This window comes from Protopterus annectens, chromosome 6.part0, assembly GCF_019279795.1.
Source record: "Protopterus annectens isolate FY-2018-M chromosome 6.part0, PAN1.0, whole genome shotgun sequence".
NCBI classification, from domain to species: Eukaryota; Metazoa; Chordata; order Ceratodontiformes; family Protopteridae; genus Protopterus; species Protopterus annectens.
In genome coordinates, this window is record NC_056737.1 from 1,575,542,050 (window position 1) to 1,575,565,514 (window position 23,465).

General features: G+C 42.7%; 1 protein-coding gene across 1 annotated transcript in view; it reads left to right on the forward strand.

Moving 5' to 3' along the window:
- Positions 1 to 9,092: 9,092 nt before the first annotated feature.
- The window catches only part of IQCB1 (IQ motif containing B1), a 1,943,919-nt gene continuing 1,929,546 nt past the window's right edge, over positions 9,093 to 23,465 (forward strand). The window contains exon 1 of the mRNA XM_044075021.1: positions 9,093 to 9,492. The gene's annotated coding sequence lies outside the window, so the exon portion shown is untranslated. The remainder of the gene's footprint in view (positions 9,493 to 23,465) is intronic.

The window sequence follows — 23,465 nt, forward strand, 5'->3', positions numbered from 1 at the left end:
CACTACAGCAGCTTTATACTTGGTTATAGTTACCGTGTTTTGGCATCTATTTATTGGCGACAGTTTAGGGTTTATATAGTGCACGTTTAGTGTTGTTCTCTCATTCTGTTAGTTTACTTACATACTAACAGAATATATTAAAGTATGTGTGGTTGTTTTTAGGTTTTTGAACGGGTTCAATTATTTATATTATTTATATATGTAGTTATGTAGTTATACAATATATACGTATATGTATTTTATTATTTTAGGTTGTATTGTTTAGTTTAAATTATAGTTAATATTTATAGTTTAGTTTAGTATGTTTTATCAATTATATAACATTAGATGTTAAACTTTCAGAGCAACTAATGAATTGTAAAAGGTGACTGGCTAATCACATTGGAGGCGTGTGCATTTTAAAGTATAAGTATCAGTATATGAATGTTACAACAGTTCATTTTCATTTTTACTCTGAAGATGTCCTATATTGTAAAGGGAGAAAGCGCTTAGTATTGTCTTTGTTGGTCTTATCAGTTTCATTAAAGGGATTGCGGCGGTCTACCCTGGCTCAGTCTATTGTTACCAGTTTTTTACCACTTTGCGTTTTCTATTCATAAATTAATTTCACTGGATGTCCACATCCCGATCCCACCCCCAGCCCAGAAAACCACAGTGAAAAACTTCTCAAAAGCAAACTTCTCACTTCTCAAAACCGAAGTGGAATCCTTCAAGGCCCCAGGGCCAGTGGAAACTATGGCCCAAACTGCAGAATCCTATATAAACGCATTCTACAGACATCTCCAGGAATGCATGGATCATGCTATCCCAAATAAAACCAAGACCCAATCATCCAAAGGCAGGCATCCAGTCTGGTGGACCCCTGCCATAAATAAACTGTACAACAGAAGGAGGAAGCTACTACATGATAGAGCAAAATCCCTAATAGGGAAGGCATCTCTGATTAGTACTAGCAAAAAATTACGATCCCTCATAAAATCCTCCAAGGCCAGCTTCGAGAGAAAAATTGCACAGGACACCAAAGACAATCATAAGGTTTTTTTCAGTTATGTTAGAAACCTGGGATTCAACTCCCAGACTTGTTTTGAGTTGATTCTAATTGACAAAAAATACACTGAACCCACAGACATCGCCAATATCCTGGCAGACAGGTTCAGTGCAAACTTCTGCCCCCCCCTCCCCCCCAAAAAAGCAAGTATCTATCCTGGCAGAGGGCTGCCTCCCAAACATCTCTGATGCTCAGGTGAAGGCTGCCCTCTCGAAAGCTAAAAACACTGCTTCCATGGGACCAGATGGCATCCCAGGTTGCGTCCTACATGAACTCCAAGAGGAACTAATCCCTCAAGTAAAACAGCTATACAATCTCAGCCTCACTAAAGGATATGTGCCCCCAGAATGGCGTACAGCAACAGTGGTCCCACTCCACAAAGGTGGAGCCTCTACGGACCCTGGAAACTATCGCCCCATAAGCCTGACTAGCTTAGTCTGCAAGGCTATGGAGAGGATCATCATGGAGCTCATAAACAAAGACATTGGGGACCTACAGACACTAGATCCTACCCAGTTCGGCTTTGTCAAGGGCAGATCCTGCCTTTTGAACCTGGTTGACTTCTTCGAAACAGTCACCAAAGCCATAAATGAAAGGAAGGTAGTCCACACAGCCTATCTGGACCTCGCAAAGGCATTTGACACAATACCCCACTCGGGCATCATAAATAAGCTATCCAGCTAAAATATAAACCCCTATGTCACAAGATGGGTCGCAAACTGGCTCAAAGACAGAACCCACAGAGTGAGAGTTGCTGGAGCCATGTCAGACTCGAAACCGGTCACAAGTGGCGTCCCACAAGGTTCTGTCTTGGGACCACTCTTGTTCGGTATATACTTTTCCGAGGTACAGGCAAACGTGGGAGGACTATAGCTCACCAAGTTCGCAGACGACTGCAAACTGGGCGCCATAATCAACTCTCCAGCTGACACAAACATCCTTCAAAAAGGTCTCACAGAGACAGATAACTGGTGCCAGCGCCATGGTTTAAAGCTAAATGCCAAAAAATGTATAGTCATACCCTTTGGCAAAAACAATGTGCCCACAAATTACCACATAGGCGGTAACCCATTAAGTACAGAGAAAGTTATTAGGGACCAGGGGACCCAAGTTGATAGCAATCTCTCCTTTGAAAACCACATTACCAAAGTGGTTAGAAAGACCTTCTACATAGCCCACCTCATCGCGAAGGGTTTCACATCTAGATCAAGAGATGTAATTGTGCCCCTTTATTCATCCCTCATCAGGCCCATCACAGAATACAATGCCCCTTTTGGGATGTACCTTACCCGACACCTGCAGCAATTAGAAAGACCCCAAAAGTATCTCACCAAGAGGACCAAGGGTCTCAAACAGATGCCATATGCTGCTCGGTTAAAAAAACTCCAGCTCTACTCAGTTGCATACCGCCTACTTCGAGGCGATCTATGCCTGACATACAAAGCTATGTCAAATCCAGAATTAATGGAGATGCTCCACCTCAGTAAATCTAAATCCCTTAGAGCCACACGCTCGAGGGACTTGAACCTCAGCACAGAAATAAACAGAACTTGCTGGAGGGACAGGTTCATAACCCAGAGGCTCCCTTCGCTCTGGAATAGAATTCCAGTTCATGTGAGGCAGAGCACCTCATTGAATCTCTTCACGAAGAATCTTGATAGGTGGATGGGGGATCGTAGGTTTGCCCCTGGGATTACTCCCGTGTCACTATTAGACAGAGGCACAGTAAACTAAACCTTAAAAAGGGCACAGTATACTCAAATCAAGGGGTAGCGTAAGCCATACAGAATCGGGCTAGGCTTATAATTGCCCCAGGGCAGATAGCCTAGTATGAACCTATGAACCTATAGACTTTGCGACTTAAGACAACCCAAATTCCCAATAATGGACTAAGAATTAAAATGAGGAACATTCCTCTAAAACACCTTCCTCCAGTATAAACAATATCTGAAAAAATATATAATAATCAAATCTTGGCATACTAAGATGAAACTCCCAGTATAAACACCAGTAACCCTGCATCAACTAATAATTCCAGCTCTGAAAGAGATGGGGTGAAGCAACCAATGGTCTACACTCAGTCTTGGAATGGCAAGCCCCTAAGCCAAGACAATGTACCCCAAACTTTAGTCATAGGTGACTCTATAGTCAGGCACACTGATTTCCCACTCACAGGCTGAACAAGGAGAAAATTACTGTTAGATGCCTGTCGGTTGCCAGGATCCGCCACATAACGCATGCACTCAAGTCATTCCACAACAAGTACAAATATGACTCTGTCATTGTCCATGCTGGAGTGAATGACTTGAGATGTACCTCCCTGGACTACATGAAAAGAGACATGGAAGAGCTATCGGATCATGTGGCTCAGGCAGGTATGACCCTATCCCTGAGCACTATCCTGCCACGCCCAGAATGATACCACAGTATAAGGACAAAATGATTGACTTCAACAACTGGCTAAGTTTCTAGTGTCATTCAAAGGGGATCCAGTATCTGCCTGCCTGGGACGACATAATCAACAATCCACGATGCTTTGCCAGAGATGGTCTGCACCTGTCACCCCTGGGATTCAGGTTACTGGCTAAGGCTCTTGCCACCCCTATAGTGCCTTTTTTAGGCAACGCTCAAAGGACAAAACCACCACCATAACAGATACAAGCATGCAAAATCTAAAGGTAATGCTACTCAATGCTAGAAGTCTAAACCTCAAAATGCATTCTCTCAAGGCACTCCTAAAAATGGAGAACATCGATATCTGTGCAGTAACTTAGACTTGGTTCAAGGCTCCTGAGAGCACTCCTGCAATACCAGGTGACAACTCTTACAGCACTTTTCGGCCACCAAACCAGGACCGAAGCACTAAAGGCAAAGAAGTGTCCATATTCACCAAGGATATTCACACCTCCAGGCTACTTGCCCAACACAAAGCATCTGAAATTCTACAGGTGCAACTAACACTAGGTAAGACAGCAATCCAAATTGTAGCTTGCTACAGATCCCCCACCATGTCCCAAGATTTTCACTACACCTTTCTAAACATACTAGATAATATTAAGATACAATCAAACACCCTAATACTGGGTGATTTCAAATACCCTGCCACTAATTGGGAAAACTACTTGGGTACCAACACCTTTGCCCAACGGTTCTTGGAATTCATAAATTCCAACGCCCTGGACCAACTAATCCATAGTCCCACCAGGGACTCAAATATCCTAGACCTGGTCATTACCAACATGGGAGATCTATGCTTCACACCAGTGGTCACCACCTCATTGGTCAGGTCTGATGTCCGCATCCCACCCCCCAGTAGGGAAACCTTCATAAAAAAAAATTTCCAAAGTCAACTTCATGCTACTCAAGTCAGAAGGGACAAACTTCATGACACCCATGCAGACAGGAACTGAAAGCTCAACTGCTGAATCCTACACTAAGGCACTGTACGAGCACAACCACTCATGCATGAATCATGCCATTCCAAACAGAACCAATACGGTCTCCTCCAAAAAAAAAGAAGCCAATCTGGTGGTCCCCTGCCATAAACAAACTATACAACAGAATGAAGAAACTGTTACAGAAAAGAGGAAAATCCAAGGATGCAAAAAACTCCCTTACCAGCCTCAGTAAGAAGCTGAGCTACAACAGAATGGCATTAAATATACTGATCCGAAGGATACTGCCAAAATCCTGGCAGATCGATTCAGTGCCATCTTCACCCCCCTCTCAACCCCTAAAGGCCCCATCTCAGTAAAAAAAGATTGCCAAATTCCAGTAATCACGGCCACAAAGGTAAAAAAGCACACTCTCCAAAGGTAAGAATACAGCATACATGGGACCAGATGACATCCCGGGCTGTGTACTACATGAACTACAAAATTAACTGGCACCTCACCTAAGTGTCATAGCCTCACCACAGGCTTCGTGCCCAATGAGTGGCACACAGCTACAGTTATCCCACTCCACAAGGGGGATCCACCTTGGATCTTGGGAACTACCGTCCAATCAGTCTGACGAGCCTGATCTGCAAAGCCATGGAACACATCATGGAACTTATAAACAAAGACATTAGCAACCCTCAAACACTGGACCCCACCCAGTTTGGTTTCGTAAAGGGCCGATCTTGTCTCCTCAACCTAAATGATTCTCCAGAACAATGGACGAAGGTAAGGCGGTCCACACAGCAAGAGCTGCCAACTGGCTTACTGACAGAACCCACAATGTAAAAGTAGCCGACTCAAAATCCAGCTCCAGACAAGTGACAAGCGGAGTACCTCAGGGTTCAGTCCTGGAACCGCTCTTGTTTGGCATCTACTTCTCTGAAGTACAGGCCAGCACTAAGGGACTCTGGATAACAAAGTTTGCAGATGACTGCAAACTGGGAGCCATTATTGAAGCCCCCAAATTATTTGGATAGTCTACAAAAGGGCCTTACAGAAACAGATACTTGGTGCCAGAGCCATGGGCTCAAGCTCAATGCCAAGAAATGTATAGTTATTCCCTTTGGGGAAAAAACATGTACCCATGAATTACCACAAAAGTGGCAGTACACTTAACACCGAAAGTGTGATAAGGGACTTAGGGACACATGTGGACAGTGGTCTCACCTTTGATAACCACACAGCCCCAACAGTCAGGAAATCCTTCTATGTGGCACATCTCAACACTAAGGGCTTTTCATCCACAAAAAAGGAGGTCATTGTCCCACTGTACTCATCCCTCATTAGACCCATTATAGAGTACAACGTCCCATCGCAACAACTGGAAAGGCCACAGAAAAACCTCACTAAAATAATCACAGGCCTAAAGCAGATGCCCTATGCTGACTGTCTAAAAAAACTCCAGCTATACTCTGTCGCATATCGCCTACTCAGGGGTGATCTCTGCTTAACATACAAGGCCATGTCAAACCCAGTGCTGTTGGACATGCTACAGTAAGAAATCCCAATCCCTCAGAGCCACACGCTCCAGGGATCAAAACCTGGTCATCACAATGAACAAAACATGCTGGAGGAATAGGTTCCTGACCCAGAGACTCTGTATACTGTGGAATAGACTGCCCATGCTTGACAAGCTGAGCATCTCTTTGGCCCTCTTCAAAAGGAACCTTGATAATTGGATGGGAGATAGGAAATTCACCACTGTGATCACGTCAGTTGCCCTGCTAGACAGGGGACCAGGGAAGTAAATATTCTGGGAAAAAATAGCCAGGGAATTATGTCTAGGCTTGTATAGGCTCTAGGGCCGATAGCCTAGTACTAACCTATGAACCTATAAACTCTTTATAGCACTCCCTCGTTTTGTTTTTTTGCCCCAACCTACTTAACTACAGGTCTTAACCATGCTCATCCCACATTTACCATGCTCCTATTCCAATATGAAAAATTAAAAGCTACAAGCTTTTTAAAACTGTCCACTTCAACCCTGATCTAGAAAAGAATAAAAAAAAGCATGTCCCTCAATAAATATTTACATTTTTTGCATTTACTGCTGCAATGAGCTGCAGTAAGCAATTTTTTTCAAACACATGCTACTATTTCCAGTGAAATTTTATTTTTGCATAAAATTAATACTAAAGGATTAGTAAGAATAATCCCCTTTACAAAGTTCATAAAGTGTTTGTGACAGGACTTGGAATGGTTTGCTTCTACTGAAATGCTGTAATGCAAATATTTTCTCCACATTCCATTTGGGTACCACTACGTTCAATCTACTGTTTGTCCAGTTCCCTTACACTGCTGATCTTTACTGTTTCCACACTACAGTGGTGCACTACTACGATCCCCATCAGGGGAAGAGTCTCCCTTTCAGGGCTGCCATACTGGCAGAGCATCTCCAACTTCCGGTGAGTAGATTCTTAAGGCTGTTTCCATCACACATTTCCAGGTGGGATGGGACCAAGCAAGGAGTTAACTTGCTTTTTTTTTGCCTTGTGATGTGTTAGACCACGTCACCCAGGGGAAATTGCAATGGTGCCATGAGGGAAACATCTCCAACCTACACAGACAGACTGCCCCTGCCTTTTGGCTACCCCCATGATAAAGAAATGGCTCTCAGGGCACCAATATAACTGTCAAGTATCATGCAACAGTCATGCCCTCAGTACAACCCCCTCTCCCTAAAGGGAAAGTGAGTAGACAGTATCCTTTCTCATGATCTTTCAACCCCGCCAGCCCCAGAAAGTCCCCAAGTTTGCTAATCAACAGCATGTCACCTGAATCATGGTCTTGACTTTAGTCCCCTTTCTCTGGGGAGCCAACTATGTAAATTTTCAGGTTGTGTGATGTGCATGGACAGGAGTGCTAAAACCAACTTGCCAGCTGGAAATCTGGAAAACTATTCATAAATTCCAAGAACAAATTAAGCCCTGAGATGACTTCTTTCGGCTTTTCCCGGTTAGGGGTCACCACAGCGGATCATCAGTCTGCTCATGATTGGCAGTGGAGTTTTTACGGTGTTGAGTTGACAGCCCGGCGCCCAACCTTTGACGGAAGGCACATGGATGCCTAAGGCCAATTTACAGTGTCCAATCCACCTACAGCATGTCTTTGGGATGTGGGAGGAAACTGGAGCATCCGGAGGAAACCCACGTGACCACAGGGAGGACATGCAGACTCCACACAGAAGGCAGCCCAGCCAAGGATAGAACCGGAAAACCTCTTGCTGTGAGGCAAGAACGCTAACCGCTGCACCACCGTGGCCGCCCAGATTAAGCCCTGAGACTACAAAGAGACCTCAGCACTGAAATAAATAGGACATGATGGAAGGACAGATTCATAACCCAGAGGCTCCCTTCACTCTGGAATAAAATCCCAGTCCAGGTTAGGCAGAGTCCCTCATTGACTCTCTTCAAAAGGAATCTTGATGAGTGGATGGGGGATCGTAGGTTTACCCCGGGTATCACTTCTGTGTCACTGTTAGACAGAGGCACAGTATACTAACCTCGAAAAAGGGCATAGCAAAATTAATTTAAAATGGGTGGTGAAAGCCAAACACACTCTAGCTAGGCTTATAAATGCCCTAGGGCAGACAGCCTAGTACGAACCTATAAACGAATGCATGTAATGGAAGGTCTAGTAGAAACACAGAATAAGACAGAAACTTCCCCTCCGTCCTTAGACGTTAAGTTGCATGAAACCGTCGGAGCCTGGCCATGCCAGGGACTACTAATTTTGAATAATACAGAAAAAAGAAGCCAGAGTAAGTGGATAAAAAATGATACGGAAATACACTGATGCGCTGCCAAACAAACATAACAAGGATAATGCAATCGCATTAAGGGTCAAACACGACTGTAGTCTAATTCTACAACCGAGTGAAGTGCGATTTTTCGGGTAACACGTGTTCCAGAAAATCGCAGCTTTACCACCTGACTCTCATGAGGTTCGAACCCACACTCAAAATCAATTTAAACACAAACTAGTCAGTATAGGTCGAAACAACTCAACAGTTGGCAATATAAAATCCCAGAGAAGCGCAATAACGTTATGAACCCGACTGCAAAAAATATCTAATTAATTCTATTTGTTAAAAGTACAGTACACATTAGAATGGGCGATATTGTATTTGAGGGCCTCACAGCTTCATTTCGCGCAGAAGTGGGCGTGTCGCAAATTGAGTGACAACCCGGTTTTTAAAAAGCGTTCCTGATTCTTTTTGAATTTGTCCTCGAGTTTGGAAAGAAGCTTAAGGTTGTACTTTCTTTAGGAGTGCACTCCGACAGTGGCACTTTAGGCCCGCCTTGCAGTGCAAATGTAACTGGTGGTTCACAGGGATTGGCATTCCCAAGACCGCAAACACTAGAAAATATTGTTAACTGGGAAGGGAGGAAACAATGCAACTACTAAGCACGTAATTAGATCGTCACGAGAGTGATTCCAGTCTTCAATCCCTGCTGCCCAGGAGTAAAGACAAGCACGTTGTGGTTAACTTGACGCTTTTATAGTTTAATTATATGTGGTAACGTAAAAACCGTAAACCGCCTTCTACAATGTGAGGAGGAGGTACACATTATCATTACTTAGTTGTACTGTAGGAGGACGGATGAGCCGGAAGCTGCCTCATTCAGTACTACGATGTTATGATGTGACTTGACATCCCAACGTGGATTGATTGTAGTTTTGCTTAGTTTTACAGATAGTTACTGTAACCGGTTGTAATTCTGTACGCAACGTTTAAATCGGACGGCACTTTTTTTCTGATTTTTATATTGGTTTACAAACCTCTGTAATTTAGTTGCGTTTTATGTAGTTTACATTGGTTAGTTTTGCCTGGACTCTGTTCTTTGCCTTCGTTGCAACATGGACGCTGTTGCTGTGGAAACAGGTTGTAATAAGCTACCGCAGGTTGAGGTTGGCAAATGAGCGTACTGAGAAAAATAAGAGCAAACGTTGTATCGAATTAGTTGGACTCATTTGCTTATGATTGTGGTAGTGTGATTTTTGGTAAGTAGTAAGCGTTTTACACTAAAGAGGATGTGAAAGACGGCAATAGTTTCTCTAAAAGCAGCACTGAAGTAGTGAAGTGCACAAATGTACCAGGAAGATTCTGTGGCCTCTCTCCACTCTCCCAGGTTTTAATTTATGTACATTTTAAAAAAACCCTTCAAATTACCTACATTTCCTTAACTAGTTAGGTTTACAAGATAATTAACTATTTCAAGGAATAAAAGTGAAACACAGAAAATCAGCATAACCGAGTACCACGGTATTTAATAAAATCCATCTAGTGAGGTACTGGGCATCCAAAGAAAAGCGCATCAAATACAGTACCATCCCCCTATCTCCACAACAGTTCAGTCTCTCTCTCTGTATCTATATATATATATATTTTATATGTATGTGTGTGTGTATCTATGTATATATATATATATATATATATTTATATATATATATATATTTAGATTTTTATATATATAGTTAAATTTGTGTATATATATATATATATATATATATATATATATATATATATATATTTTTGCCCACCGTGTCTTGATCATCATGCACTTTTCTTGCTCCCAGCTGCAACAGTAGCTGCATTACTAGCTGGGGGCAAGAGTTATAAATCAGCCTTGCCCCCAAACCTGATTACAGTGATGTCAGTGCGAGTTTTTGTCTGAAGACACTTGGCCAATGTGTTGCCTGCATTTTGTGGTTCCTTAGAACACCGTATTCTCCACCGTGAGCTGCTTTGTTAGATGGAAATTATTTTCCCTCCAACAAAGATAGAATGCCACTCCCTTTTAGTTAAACCTTTGATGTGTTTCGGGCAGCCTCATACTTCTCAACTGTATTTCATTACTGGACCGTTCCTTGTTTTGAATCTTAAAACTCCTATACTCCCGTTATAATTGATGTTCCTCAGTTTGGAGAGAGAATTTTGAGAACTGTGATTTTTACATTAAAACAGAGTATATGAAAATATGTTCTAGTTGCATATAAAACAGTGATTCATTTGGAGTCTCGTCGTGTTGTATTGCACCATTGTGAAAAAATAAAGGGTTAAGCAATTTGCGCAACATTTCCTAAGATTCTGCAACCTCTGAAGATATTAATTAAATAAGAGTCCTGATTTCATGTGTGCATGGTAGAAAACACCAGGATTATAAAGAGTGACAAATTTGCCTGTTCTTCTATCCCAAACAAAAAGCATGTATTTCTACCAAGAGCTATAGCCTATGATGGAGCAGCTTCATATCAGTCTCTGCTGTAAAGTATTGAGGATGCTCACCGGCAGGCCATTGGTAGATGGTCAAGGGCAAGAGAATAGGACAAGGTAAAAAAAAAATCGAAATTTAATGATAACTGATTTCCCTGGTCAGACTCCTGTCTTGCATTGCATTGTGGCTATAGCAGCCAATGAGGAAACAAGTGGGTCAAAAGGGCAAGGAAAGGGCTTTTGTCAAAAGATTTTTAATACTCTTAACATATACTGGAAGAATCACGCAGCAAAAAAAAGGTAGGCCAAAAAAGAGTTTATTTTTACATGCATGGAGATCTGCCACAAAATCTTGGTTGCTAGCAGTCTAATTTCTACACACTTTACATGGGTTTATATACCCTCTTTCGTGCATACTCAGCAACTGGTTACTAGACAAGGAATTTCAGTCAAGGCTATAAATTCACTCAGTGGAGCCTTAGATGGTAAAAAAGTCAGACACAAGATAAGTTGGTGCCTACATCAAGGTAACATCTATGCACTCCTCCTTGGTCAGAGGTCAGTCCCAAGATAGGCCTGTGCCTGGACCAAAGTAGCATCTGTGCATTCCTTTCTGGTCAGAGGTCAGTCCCAAGATAGGCCTGTGCCTGGACCAAAGTAGCATCTGTGCATTCCTTTCTGGTCAGCAAATTCCTTACAAGAAAAACAACTCATTTTAGCTTATTTCTTTGCACGCAATGCAGTTTCACATTTTAACCCTTCCTGTACAGGATACAAAGATGTTGAACACAAAGATTCTTACTACATTTCCCTCACAACACTTTGTATCCCCAGTAATACATTTTATTCATACAGGTTTTAACACGATTCATTTTCGTATATTCAGAATAATAAGCTTTAGTTGCATTAGCAGACAATACACTTGATATTATCATTCGGATGCAAGGAATGCAACAACAACCCAACAGTAGGAATATAATGGCACCAACACATACAGCAATTAAGACATTCATAAATACTGTTCCCCAATTTCCAAACCAATTCTGGAAAAAGTCAGTCAATGGATTCTGTCCTGGTTTTGTAAGTTCAGAAACTTGTTGTAAGATCTCCAAATGACTGTCTATATCATGTTCATTATCGGAATAAAAGAACAACACTCCTCCTGGATAAGAGCACAAGTACCTCCTTTCGCTAGGGTGAAATCGGCGCCATCCGATTCTGCAACACTACAGTCCTCATTGCAGTTAGCTCATCCGTCACCAACTCCAGCGCAGAAAAAGTTGCATTGCTCAGAGTTTCTAACAGTTTTGACAATTTTCTGAGCTCCCAAATAGATTTTACTGTCCCATAGGCTGGAAGAATACCAGCCCAAGAAATGACATCATCGCCCAAGTCCATGTGTGACAGTCCCTTGCTGCTACTGTGGGCCAAATCGTGATGATAGATCCAGGATGCATCAATGTTACCTACGGATTAACAGGTTTATTCACAGCACATTTCAGATTTTACCTTGGGGAAGAGTAAAGGAATGTCTTATAGCTGGTGCCAATAACCCAAAAACAACTGCCTGACCAATTCCTTGGTAACCATTTGTATGCTTTTTTACCACAGACAAAATAACAGTCATTCACTTTAAGAGTGATATTTACTGGAATAGAATGACTTCCTTTGTCTTGTATCCCTTTAAACAAAAGATCATACACAGACAACATTTTTCAACAAAACTAGTGACATTAATAAGCCCTGTACTATTAATAAGCACTCTTATAGGCTTGAAACTTGTTGCACAGTGCCCATCTAATGTACAGTTATGAATTATGGTTGTATTACAATGACTCCATCCAACCTTAATTTTTCCAGATCTCTGGAAACATACAGTTCCATTCTGATGACCCAGGGGGGTAAATGCTATTTTGTCCTTTACAGCTATCTCCGAAGTTTCAAATAGTAAATTGGTCCATGTATCATTTGCCCCCAAAGGGACTGTACCTAACATCAGACCACCATGTACAGTCGGGATAGCTGTGCATATCCAACAATTTGAAACATTAAAAGACAAAGCATATGCATATTTAATAGCCTGATACGTGTTAAAAGGTGGATGCCAAGCTGTATTTTCATCTCTCTTTGTTTGGCTCGTTCCGTGTGAAAATAAAAATGGCCAAAACAGAAAATAACACTTACAATCACTAATAACAAAATTATTTTACAATGCCTTTGTGGGAAGGACTGCTCCTTCCGTATTTTCCTGCATTGCTACAACAGTCAGAAAAGTTCATACAAAAACAGGATTACTACTAATCAATGTTCCTCAGGGGAACTCAAATTCTTTTCCAACTCAAATTTCCTGACAATCTTGCAATGTGTCAGGTGGATCCAAGATGTTCGCTCCTTTATTCGAACTGCTGTGGGTGTCAAATCAAAACCTGGTATGGGCCTTCCCACTTGGAGAGGCCCACGTTTTCGTTTACAATTTTAATCCACACCCACTCGCCAGCCTTCACTTCCAGGATCCTGTTGTTCTTCTGATCTGAAAAATAATCATTTGTTAGAGAAGTGTTAGTTTTTGTCAGCATTTTCCTCATGTAATCTGCTATCTCTTCACCCTCACGTTCCGCAGGCAAAAGACCTTGCCACTGCGGGCGTAATAAGGTCTCCCATATAGTAGTTCAAATGGTGTGACCCCTTTTGAAGTGGGAGTGGTACGCATGGACAGGAGTGCCAGAGGTAAGCAGTTTATCCAAGACTGATGTGTCTCGGCCATGAGTTTACGTAACTTGCCTTTGAGAATGCCATTATGGCGCTCAACCAACCCTGCTGACTGTGGGTGGTAGGCACAGTGATGTTTTAAGTCAATCTGAAAAACGGCAGCCAGCTTTTGAATAACTTGGTTTACAAAATGTGTGCCGTTATCAGAATAGATGCGTGGGTAGCCCAAAATGAGGGATAATATTATTCGTAAGGGCCTTGGCTACCGACAGGGCATCTGGATGAGTTACTGGAAAAGCTTCAACCCATTTTGTAAAAGCATCAATAATGACTAATACAAATCGCTTTTGTTGAACAGGGGTTAGTTCAATAAAATCCATACAGATTGTGTGAAATGGATACGGAGGCAGCGGAAAGCTGCGGAGTGATTCGTACCACCACCATGGTATCGTGCACAAAGCAGGCACGATAAACAAAACCGTTTAGCATATGCTATAAAGCCCTTGGTCCAGAAAATTTGCTGGGTCATTTGAACCATAGCAGCAGGGCCCAGATGAGATGGGCCATGCGTCACTAATGAGGCATACCTAAAAAGGTTTGTTGGCAAAACATACTTATCATTTGGACCTACAAAAACTCCTTGCTTTTGAATAGCCCCATATTTAACCCATCGCTGTTTTTCCTGAACTGTACTAAGTTCCTGCATTACTTGTAAAGTTTGTAGATCAAATTTATCTGTAGGGTGAAGTTCCTTTTGTGTGGTCTCGAGTGCAAAAGTAGAGGTTAAGGCTACACTTTTTGCAGTTTTGTCAGCTAGTGCATTTCCAAGTGATACTGGATCCTTGGCATTTGTGTGTGCACTTACAGATGGCCAATCCGTGGCAGTTGGACAGCTTGTAAGAGGCTAAGAATTAAATCCTTGTGGGTTATTTCCTTTCCTGAGGCAGTAACCATTCCCTATTTTTCCATTGCTGTGCAAAGACATGGACCGTGGAAAAGCATACTGACTATCTGTGTAGATAGTAACTGCCTTACCCTTGGAAATGGTACATGCTCTGGTCAAAGCAATCAATTCAGCGCCAGCGGACAGATTCCTGGGGAGAGGTTTTGCCTCTAGTACCTTAGTCGCAGTTGTGACTGCATAACCCACTTGTGTAATACCTGCTTCATTCTTACGTGCTGACCCATCTACGAACAGGGTCCAATCTGAATTTGCCAAAGGCTGATCCTTAAGGTCTGGTCTTGGTAAGACATTAGAGTGTATTAAGTCTAAACATATATGAGGGCACCGTCATCAGCTGTAGGTAACAGCGTGGCTGGATTAAGAGTGGTGCATCGCTCAATGGTCATGTGTGGTTGTGATAGTAATGTTGTCATGCAGGACAAGTGTCTGCTAGAGAGAGAAAGGTAACTTTATCCTGTAGAAGTATTACGCGACAGAGTGCGGTACCCGTAAGTAAGGTCATGAAACAAAACTAGGGTTGCAGGCGCCTGCACGGCCAGTGCAGCTGCGACTACTGCTTGTACACAGTGTGGCAACGATCGTGCCACTGTGTCCAGTTTACTGGAATAAAAGCTAATGGCCTCAACTTATCCCCATAAATTTGCAACAGAACCGATGTCATAAAGCCCTGCTTACAATCTACTGTCTGAACAAAAGGTTTTGTATAGTCAGGAAGCTAAGTGTTGCAGATCCTGCTATCAGTTGCTTTACCCTAGTAAATGCCTGTATTGCCTTATCTGTCCATTTCAGCGTCATGTGCTGCCATGGGAAGTGCAAAATAAGTTCTGAAAGTGGACTCACTTCCTCTGCATAATTGGGAATCCAACTCGACAAAAGTTAGTTATTCCTAAAATGACATCATTTCTTTTTGTACTGGGCATTGGTGCCTGTAAAATAGCTTCTTTTCTACAGCTATCCAGTTGTCTACCAGCATTTGAAATAGTATAGCCTAGATATCGTACTTCAGCTTTACAAAATTGTAATTTAGATTTGTTTACCTTATGTCCCTCTTTGCCAAGAAATGCAATAACCGAATAGTTTCGACTCACAGACAGCCTCCGTGGGTGCAGCCAGTAAGATGTCGTCCACATATAACAGTAGATGACAGCCATGCTCCGGTTGAAACTGTGCCAGGTTTGTTGACATTTCTTGAAAAGATTGTAGGGCTTTCACAGTATCCCTGGCAGCCTTGTGTAGGTGTACCGCTTGCCCATGAACGTAAGCGAACCAAAACCTACTAGTTTCCTGTAGAGGATGGAAAAAATGCGTTACTGATATCAATGACAGAAAATACTTATCTGTGGGAAGGATATCATTTAACAAAACAGATGGATCTGGGACCATAGGAGCCCTTGGTACCACAGCAGCATTCACAGCCTGCAGATCCTGTACCATTCTCCAGGTCCCATCCGGTTTCCTTACTGGGAACAAGGGTGTGTTACACGGTGAATCTGTGCATGGAATTAAAACCCCAGCTTGTAATAGAGCCGTGATCACGGTAGAATGCCTTCTTCTGCCTTTTACTCAACGGATACTGACGTTTGTGAGGTCTAAAGTCGGATTTTGGAGTTATTTTAACCTGTCCTGCTGTTCTTATTAGCCCAATGTCATGTTGCTCAAGGGACCATAAGGAGTCTGGCACTGATTGTAACTTTAATTCTTCCTGCGGGGTTAGGAGATATAGTCAGAATGGCCCTCCCCCGGGTTGCATTAGCCTGTCTTCACGGAGGTGCACTGTTGGTCTAGCCTGGGTGACCCAATTTAGTCTTTGTACCTGTACGCCTTTACATGCCAACTGTTCTGGCGTCATTTTAGCCCATTCAGTAACTTTCCTCCCCACCAGATACCATGCCATTTGTTCTTCCCTTGTTACAGAGACATGTGCAATAGAATTATTGCGAAAAAGTAACTGCATATCTTTTGTAAGACTACATGTAACTGCAGAATTTCCTGCTTTATCCCAATATAGGTTTTGCAACAAGATTTTTGTGACCTTGTGTTTGAAGAATTGCTCTTCATATTTGTCGTCTGGTCCTACATACTTTCTGTAGTACATTGTACAGTGTAGTTGTTCAGCTACCACTGGCGGTTCTGTGCCATATTTGCTTAAGGCCAAATTAGTGAGCTCATTTACTACATTTTGTGGTCCAGTTTCGACAAGATCATTACTGTACCAGTAGTGTAAATCACCCTGCCCTCCTGCAACATAACATCTTGAATTTCTACTCGCTGGCTAAAATCCCTGATGCAGTCGGCACAGCTGCTATGCCAAACATGCATCAAATCTCTCCTAATAAGTTTACAGGGCAAATTTTGGAAATAATGACTAAATCTGATAGTTTGGTTTGTTTCAGGGTCCGTGAACCATAGGGGTTTAGATAGTGGTTCCTTATAAATGCGGCCATTGGCTGCCTTGACTAATACATAGTCATCAGAAGTTACATCAGATGGCACTGCAGAGGTTTTTAGCAGGGTCCTAGAGGCCCCCGAATCACACAAAAATTCTACATCCTTCCCTTCTACTTGAAGTGTGATAATTGGTTGTGCCTCTAGCTGCATAGTTACAGCCATTGCTGTTAAATTAACAACCTGGTATTCACCTTCATCTGAAAAATCAGTCACTTCATCCTCCCATCCTGCACATTCTCCCTTACCCTCTTCGTTTACGTCTTCAAAAGCTTCCTCTTCATTCCGCCTTATTGAGTCTGGCCTCTCAGCCTTTTGTCGGGTCTGATTCACCTCCACCACCATCATATAGTCATGCTGACTCGTGATCCGGGGTGGTTTTAGTTCTTTCAGAAGACCGGCAATCCCTGGCAAAATGTCCCTTTCTGCCACATTTGAAACATTCTCCTCTTTTCTGTCTGCCTTCATAGTCTTGGAATGTCCCACATTCCTCTTCCTCTGCCCCTGCCTCTGCCCCTTCCTCTACCCTGTTAGCGGACCTTGCAGTAGCATAAGTGTCCCATCTTCACTCACCGTAAAGGTTTGAGCTTGTTTCCTTTTCCTGTCTTCTAAATATTTCTCTGCATGTCTTGCATACTCCAGTAAGGGTTGCAGACGTGCCGTCCGATGGTCTATCATATGTTTGTGAATGAAGTTACTGATTGCAGTCCTACATCCTTTTAAAAAGGCATTTTTTAACTGTTGTTCATAAGGTGAATCATCTTTTTGATTGGGTGGTTTGCTTATTCCACTATGGTTATCAAAACACTGGGTAAGTCTGTGCAAGTAGTTATCTACTTTTTCATTGTCTTCTTGCACACATCTATTGATACAGGTCCAGTCTGCCCTAGGCTTCCATTTTTCCATAATATGGTCTAGTAAATCCTTAACCTGCTTTTGGTAGGAGTCTGAATTGTAGGCAAGTGGTCTATCATCTTCCCTGGTTATGGGGTCCCAGTCCCCACAGACCAGGTGCCAGTCGGGACCCAAAATTTGTCGAACTACTTGCTCCAGCTCGGCATTTAGCTTGTAACTTTCTATCATGCCTGCGATATTTTCACAAAACTTGGTCATATCTAACCTAGGGTGTGGTATTCCTTCTACAGCTTTTCAATGTCCTCCCATGTCCAAGGTCGATAGACTAAAATGGTGGGACCCTGTCGATACCTGCTTGGATTCGCAACTTCTATGAGGATACTCTGTGGATGCCGAATTAACCGGCTTCCTTTGTGTCCATTCTGATGTATCTATATCACGGCTCGGAGTTTCAGGGTTTTACCTACTTGTTTTGTCAGTACTACGGGGGTTACAGTTTTATCCTGATTCTCCGTGTCATCTTCCTGATACTGGGGTGGACTAACCATGTCTTTAGGGACTTCTGGATACAAGGGTGGGGCTGTCGGTTTCACAGACAATAGATGTTTCGTCATCTTCTTTGTGGACAAAAAATGCATCTTTTGCACTCGAGCCACCATCTCCCTTATTTGAAAATTGTTCCTTATATCTCTTATTAGCTTCTTCTAACCATTTCTGTGCTTGAGGAAATCCTACCTTTTTTTGTTTCTTAACCTTACCTCCTGTGTCCCTGGGTCTCTCACTAGATTTTGACATTCTGATTTATTCAAGGTACCACTAAACCCATAGTCTTTCTTCCATTTTTTTATATATTTCAAGTTTTTTGGATGTAATTTAAACATATATTCCTCATCCTCAGTCCTTTTATTTAAGCAGCCCTTCCTAACACAACAACTGCTTCCTGTTCCCATTTTTCTTATTTAAAGAAAAACTGTTTCCTTTTCCTGAGATCTCTACGGTCTTTTGTAAAATTTTAAACAAAAGAAATTCCTTTATGACTGGTCCCTTTTTTAAAAAAACTTTTACAAATAAAAAAGCTTACCTTACTGCGGATCTTCGCCCTCGTTAAATCACCGTCCACGGATCGAATCTAAGAGTGACTGGCCTCTACTTACGACTTCTTTGTCGGAGGTCTTTCCGTTCAAGGGAGCCCAAGATTTTCTCCCCTTCCTGTACAGGTTTTCAGTCCCTCTTATGCGATTTGCCGTGAAGAGGTGGCCCCCGTTCTTGAAACCAGAAATGTCAAAAGATTTTAATACTCTTAACATATACTGGAAGAATCACAGCAAAAAAAAGGTAGGCCAAAAAGAGTTTATTTTACATGCATGGAGATCTGCCACAAAATCTTGGTTGCTAGCAGTCTAATTTCTACACACTTTACATGGGTTTATATACCCTCTTTCGTGCATACTCAGCAACTGGTTACTAGACAAGGAATTTCAGTCAAGGCTATAAATTCACTCAGTGGAGCCTTAGATGGTAAAAAGTCAGACACAAGATAAGTTGGTGCCTACATCAAGGTAACATCTATGCACTCCTCCTTGGTCAGAGGTCAGTCCCAAGATAGGCCTGTGCCTGGACCAAAGTAGCATCTGTGCATTCCTTTCTGGTCAGAGGTCAGTCCCAAGATAGGCCTGTGCCTGGACCAAAGTAGCATCTGTGCATTCCTTTCTGGTCAGCAAATTCCTTACAAGAAAAACAACTCATTTTAGCTTATTTCTTTGCACGCAATGCAGTTTCACATTTTAACCCTTCCTGTACAGGATACAAAGATGTTGAACACAAAGATTCTTACTACAGCTTTATTATTTGTCCAATGAGAGGCAATATAAAAAAAAAAATCTGCATATTTCTCTATATAGTTATTTATATATATATGGGTCCCTATCTATTCACCGACAATTCATTTCACTGAAACTCATTTCGTCGACATTTCATTTTAAATCGACAGAAAGATGTGCCCTTCAAAAATTGTTAGGTGGGGGCTTACGCCCCACACTTCCACTAACTATATATATCAACTCCAGGGTTGCACAACATTGGAAGGGGCAAATCTTTCTGTCGACGAAATGAACTGTCGACGAAATGAGTTTCAGTGAAATGAATTGTCGGTGAATAGATAGGGACCCATATATATATATATATATATGTATATATATATATATAGAGAGAGAGAGAGAAGAAGCAGGCTTCTCATACACCTTTTGTAGTGCTGACTTTAGAGTTGTTCTGGAAAAAAAAAAAGTGTTCTTTCCTTCAGGTTGGTGTTACAGACATTAACTAACTACTAGAAGGACGACTGAAGTGAGCTCTCCACAGTTTCATAGTTTAGTACTAGGCTATCTGCCCTGGGGCATTTATAAGCCTAGCCATAGTGATGTGGCTTTCGCCACCCCATGTAATGGTACAAAAGTGTAGAGAATAGATTTAGAATACTGTGCCTCTGTGTAGTAGTGACACAGTGAAGACCCCCTTACATAATAGAATTAGTTTACTGTGCCTCTGTCTAGTAGTGACACAGAGATGACCCCTGGGGTAAACCTACAATCTCCCATCCACTCGTCAAGATTTCTCTGGAAGAGAGTCCGTGAGGGGCTCTGCCTAACATGAACTGGGATTCTGTTCCAGAGTATGGGAAGCCTCTGAGTTATGAATCTGTCCCTCCAGCATGTCCTATTCATATTTGTGCTGAGATTTTAATCTTTAGCTCTCGTGGTTCTGATGGATTTGGATTTTTTGAGGTGGAGCATGTCCATCAATTCCTGATTGGACATGGCCTTGTACATCAGGCACAGATCACCTCTGAGTAGGCGGTATGCTACTGAATAGAGCTGGAGTTTCTTTAGTCTGGTAGCATATGACATATGTTGGAGACCCTTGATCCTCTTGATGCGGTACTTTTGGGGTCTGTCTAGCTGTTGCAAGTGCCGGGTGAGGACATACCAAATGGGGCATTGTACTCCATCATGGGCCTGATAAGGGAGGAGTATAGGGGTACAATGACCTCCTTTGATCTGGATGTGAATCCCTTCATGATAAGGTGGGCAAGGTAGAAAGTCTTTCTAACCACTTTGGCAACGTGGGTGTCAAATGAGAGGTCACTATCGACTTGGGTCCCCAGGTCTCTAATTATTTTTCCATACTCAGTGGGTTACTGTCTATGTGATAATTTGTGGGTACTTTGTTTTTCCCAAAGGGGATGACTGTACATTGTTTGGCATTTAGTTTAAGGCCATGACTCTGGCACCAGTTGTCCGTTTCAGAGAGGCCTTTCTGTAGGATGTATATGTCAGCTGGTGTATCGACTATGGCGCCTAGTTTGCAGTCATCTGCGAACTTTGTCAGCCACAACCCTCCCATGTTTGCTTTCACATCTGAGAAATAAATGCCGAACAAGAGGGGTCCCAGGACAGAGCCCTGTGGGACACCACTTGTGACTGGCTTTGAGTCTGACATGGCTCCAGCGATTTTGACTTTATGGGTTCTATCCTTTAGCCAGTTTGCAACCCATCTTGTGACATATGGATTTACATTTAAGCTGTTGAGCTTGTCTATGATGCCAGAGTGGGGTATTGTGTCGAAAGCTTTAGCCAAGTCCAGGTAGGCTGTATGGACTGCCTTGCCCTCGTCAATGGCTCTAGTGACTGTTTTGAAAAAGTCAACCAGGTTCAAAAGGCAGGATCTGCTTTTTACAAAGCTGAACTGGGTAGGATCAAGTGTCTGTAAGTCCCCAATGTCTCTATTTATGAGTTCCATAATGATTCTTTCCATAGCTTTGCAGACCAGGCTGGTTAAGCTTATGGGGCGGTAGTTACCAGGGTCTGTAGAGGTGCCTTCTTTGTGGAGTGGGACTACTGTTGCTGTACGCCAGTGTTCAGGTACATATCTTGTAGTAAGGCTAAGGTTAAATAGCATTTTTATGTGCGGGTTTAGCTCCTCTTGGAGTTCACGTAGCACGCAATCCGGGATACCGTCAGGTCCCATTGATGCTGTGTTTTAGCTTTGCTGAGGGCGGTTCTCACCTGGACATCTGAGATGACAGGGAGGTTACATTCAGCTGGGATAAGTATTTCTTCTTTTGGGGGTGAGGGAGGGGAGAAATTTGCACTGAACCTGTTTGCCAGGATGTTGGCAATATCTGTGGGTTCAGTGTATTTTTGTCATTGTGAACTAACTCTGAACATATCTGAGGGTTTTCGCCCAGGTTTCTAACATAGCAGAAGAAGGCCTTGTGGTTATCTTTAGTGTCCATAGCGATTTTTCTCTCAAAGTTGGCCTTGGATGTTTTTATGAGAGAACATAGCTTTCTACTAGTGCTGGTCAGAGATGCCTTCTCTTTATGGGATTTTGCTCTGTCGTGCAGTAGCTTCCTTCTTTTGTTATACAATTTGTTTATGGCTGGGGTCCACCAGACAGGATGCCTGCCCTTGGTGGAGAGGGTCTTGGTTTTATTTGGGATTGCATGATCCATGCATTCTTGGAGATGTCCGTAGAAAGCATTTGTGAAGGATTCTCCATTGTGGGATGTGGTTTCCATTGGCCCAGTGGGCTTAAAGGATACCATCTCAGTTTTAAGAAGTGTAAAGTCGGCTTTTGAGAAGTTTTTCACTGTAGTCTTTTGTGTTGGGGTGGAGGTGGGATATGTATATCCAGGGTGATTAGTTTGTGGTCAGATCTCACTAGTGAGGGGTATACTTCCGGTGTGGAGCACTTTGTCCCCATGTTTGTGATGATCAGGTCTAGTATATTATCTCCCCTTGTGGGAGAGGTGACTAGCTGTTCCATTGCATTTGAATTTATGAATTCCAGGCTGTTCCCTTGCATTTGAATTTATGAATTCCAGGAACCTTTGGGCTAGGGTGTTTGGGCTAGAATAATGCACCCAGTCTATGTTAGGGTAGTTGAAGTCTCCCAATATGATGGTGTTTGGTGAGACATTCATATCCTCCAATGTCTTCAGGAAGGCTGAATTGGGTTCCTGAGATTGGGAGGGTGGTCTGTAACATGCTACCAGTTGTATAGCAGTTTTGCCTACGGTTAGTTGCACCTGGATGGTCTCTGATGCTTCATGTGTTGCCACTAACCTGGAAAGTGTGGGTGTCCTTGATGAATATGGACAATCCCCCTCCCTTTTTGGTTTGGCCCGAGTTTTGGGGCTGAAAAGCATGATACGAGGTATAGCCTGGTAGCGCTGGGGTGCCCTCAGGAGCCTTAAACCAGGTTTCAGTTACTGCACAGACATCGATGTTCTCCATACTGAGGAGTGCTTCGAGAGCCTGCATCTTGAGATATAGACTTCTGGCATTGAGCAGCATTACCCTTAATTTTTTTCCATTTTTGTTTTCTAAGGAGGTGGATTTGTCTTTTGAGCCTTGCCTAAAAAAGGCACTATGGGGTGGCAAGAGCCTTTGCCAATATCCGAATCCCAGTGGTGACGGATGCAAGCCGCCCTTGAAGCAGCGTGGCTTGTCCAGCATGTCATCCCAAGCAGACAGACATTGGATCCCCCTACAATGACACCAGTATTTGAGCCAATTATTAAAGCTGATCATCTTGTCTTTGTATTGTGGCATCATTCTTGGTGAGGGCAAGATGCTGCTCAGGGTCAGGGTCATACCAGCCTGGGCTACATAATCAGAGAGCTCCTCTATGTCTCTTTTCATGTAGTCCAGGGAGGTATGTCTCTGGTCATTCTCGCCAGCATGGACAATGACGGAGTCATATTTGTACTTGCTTTGGAGTGACCTG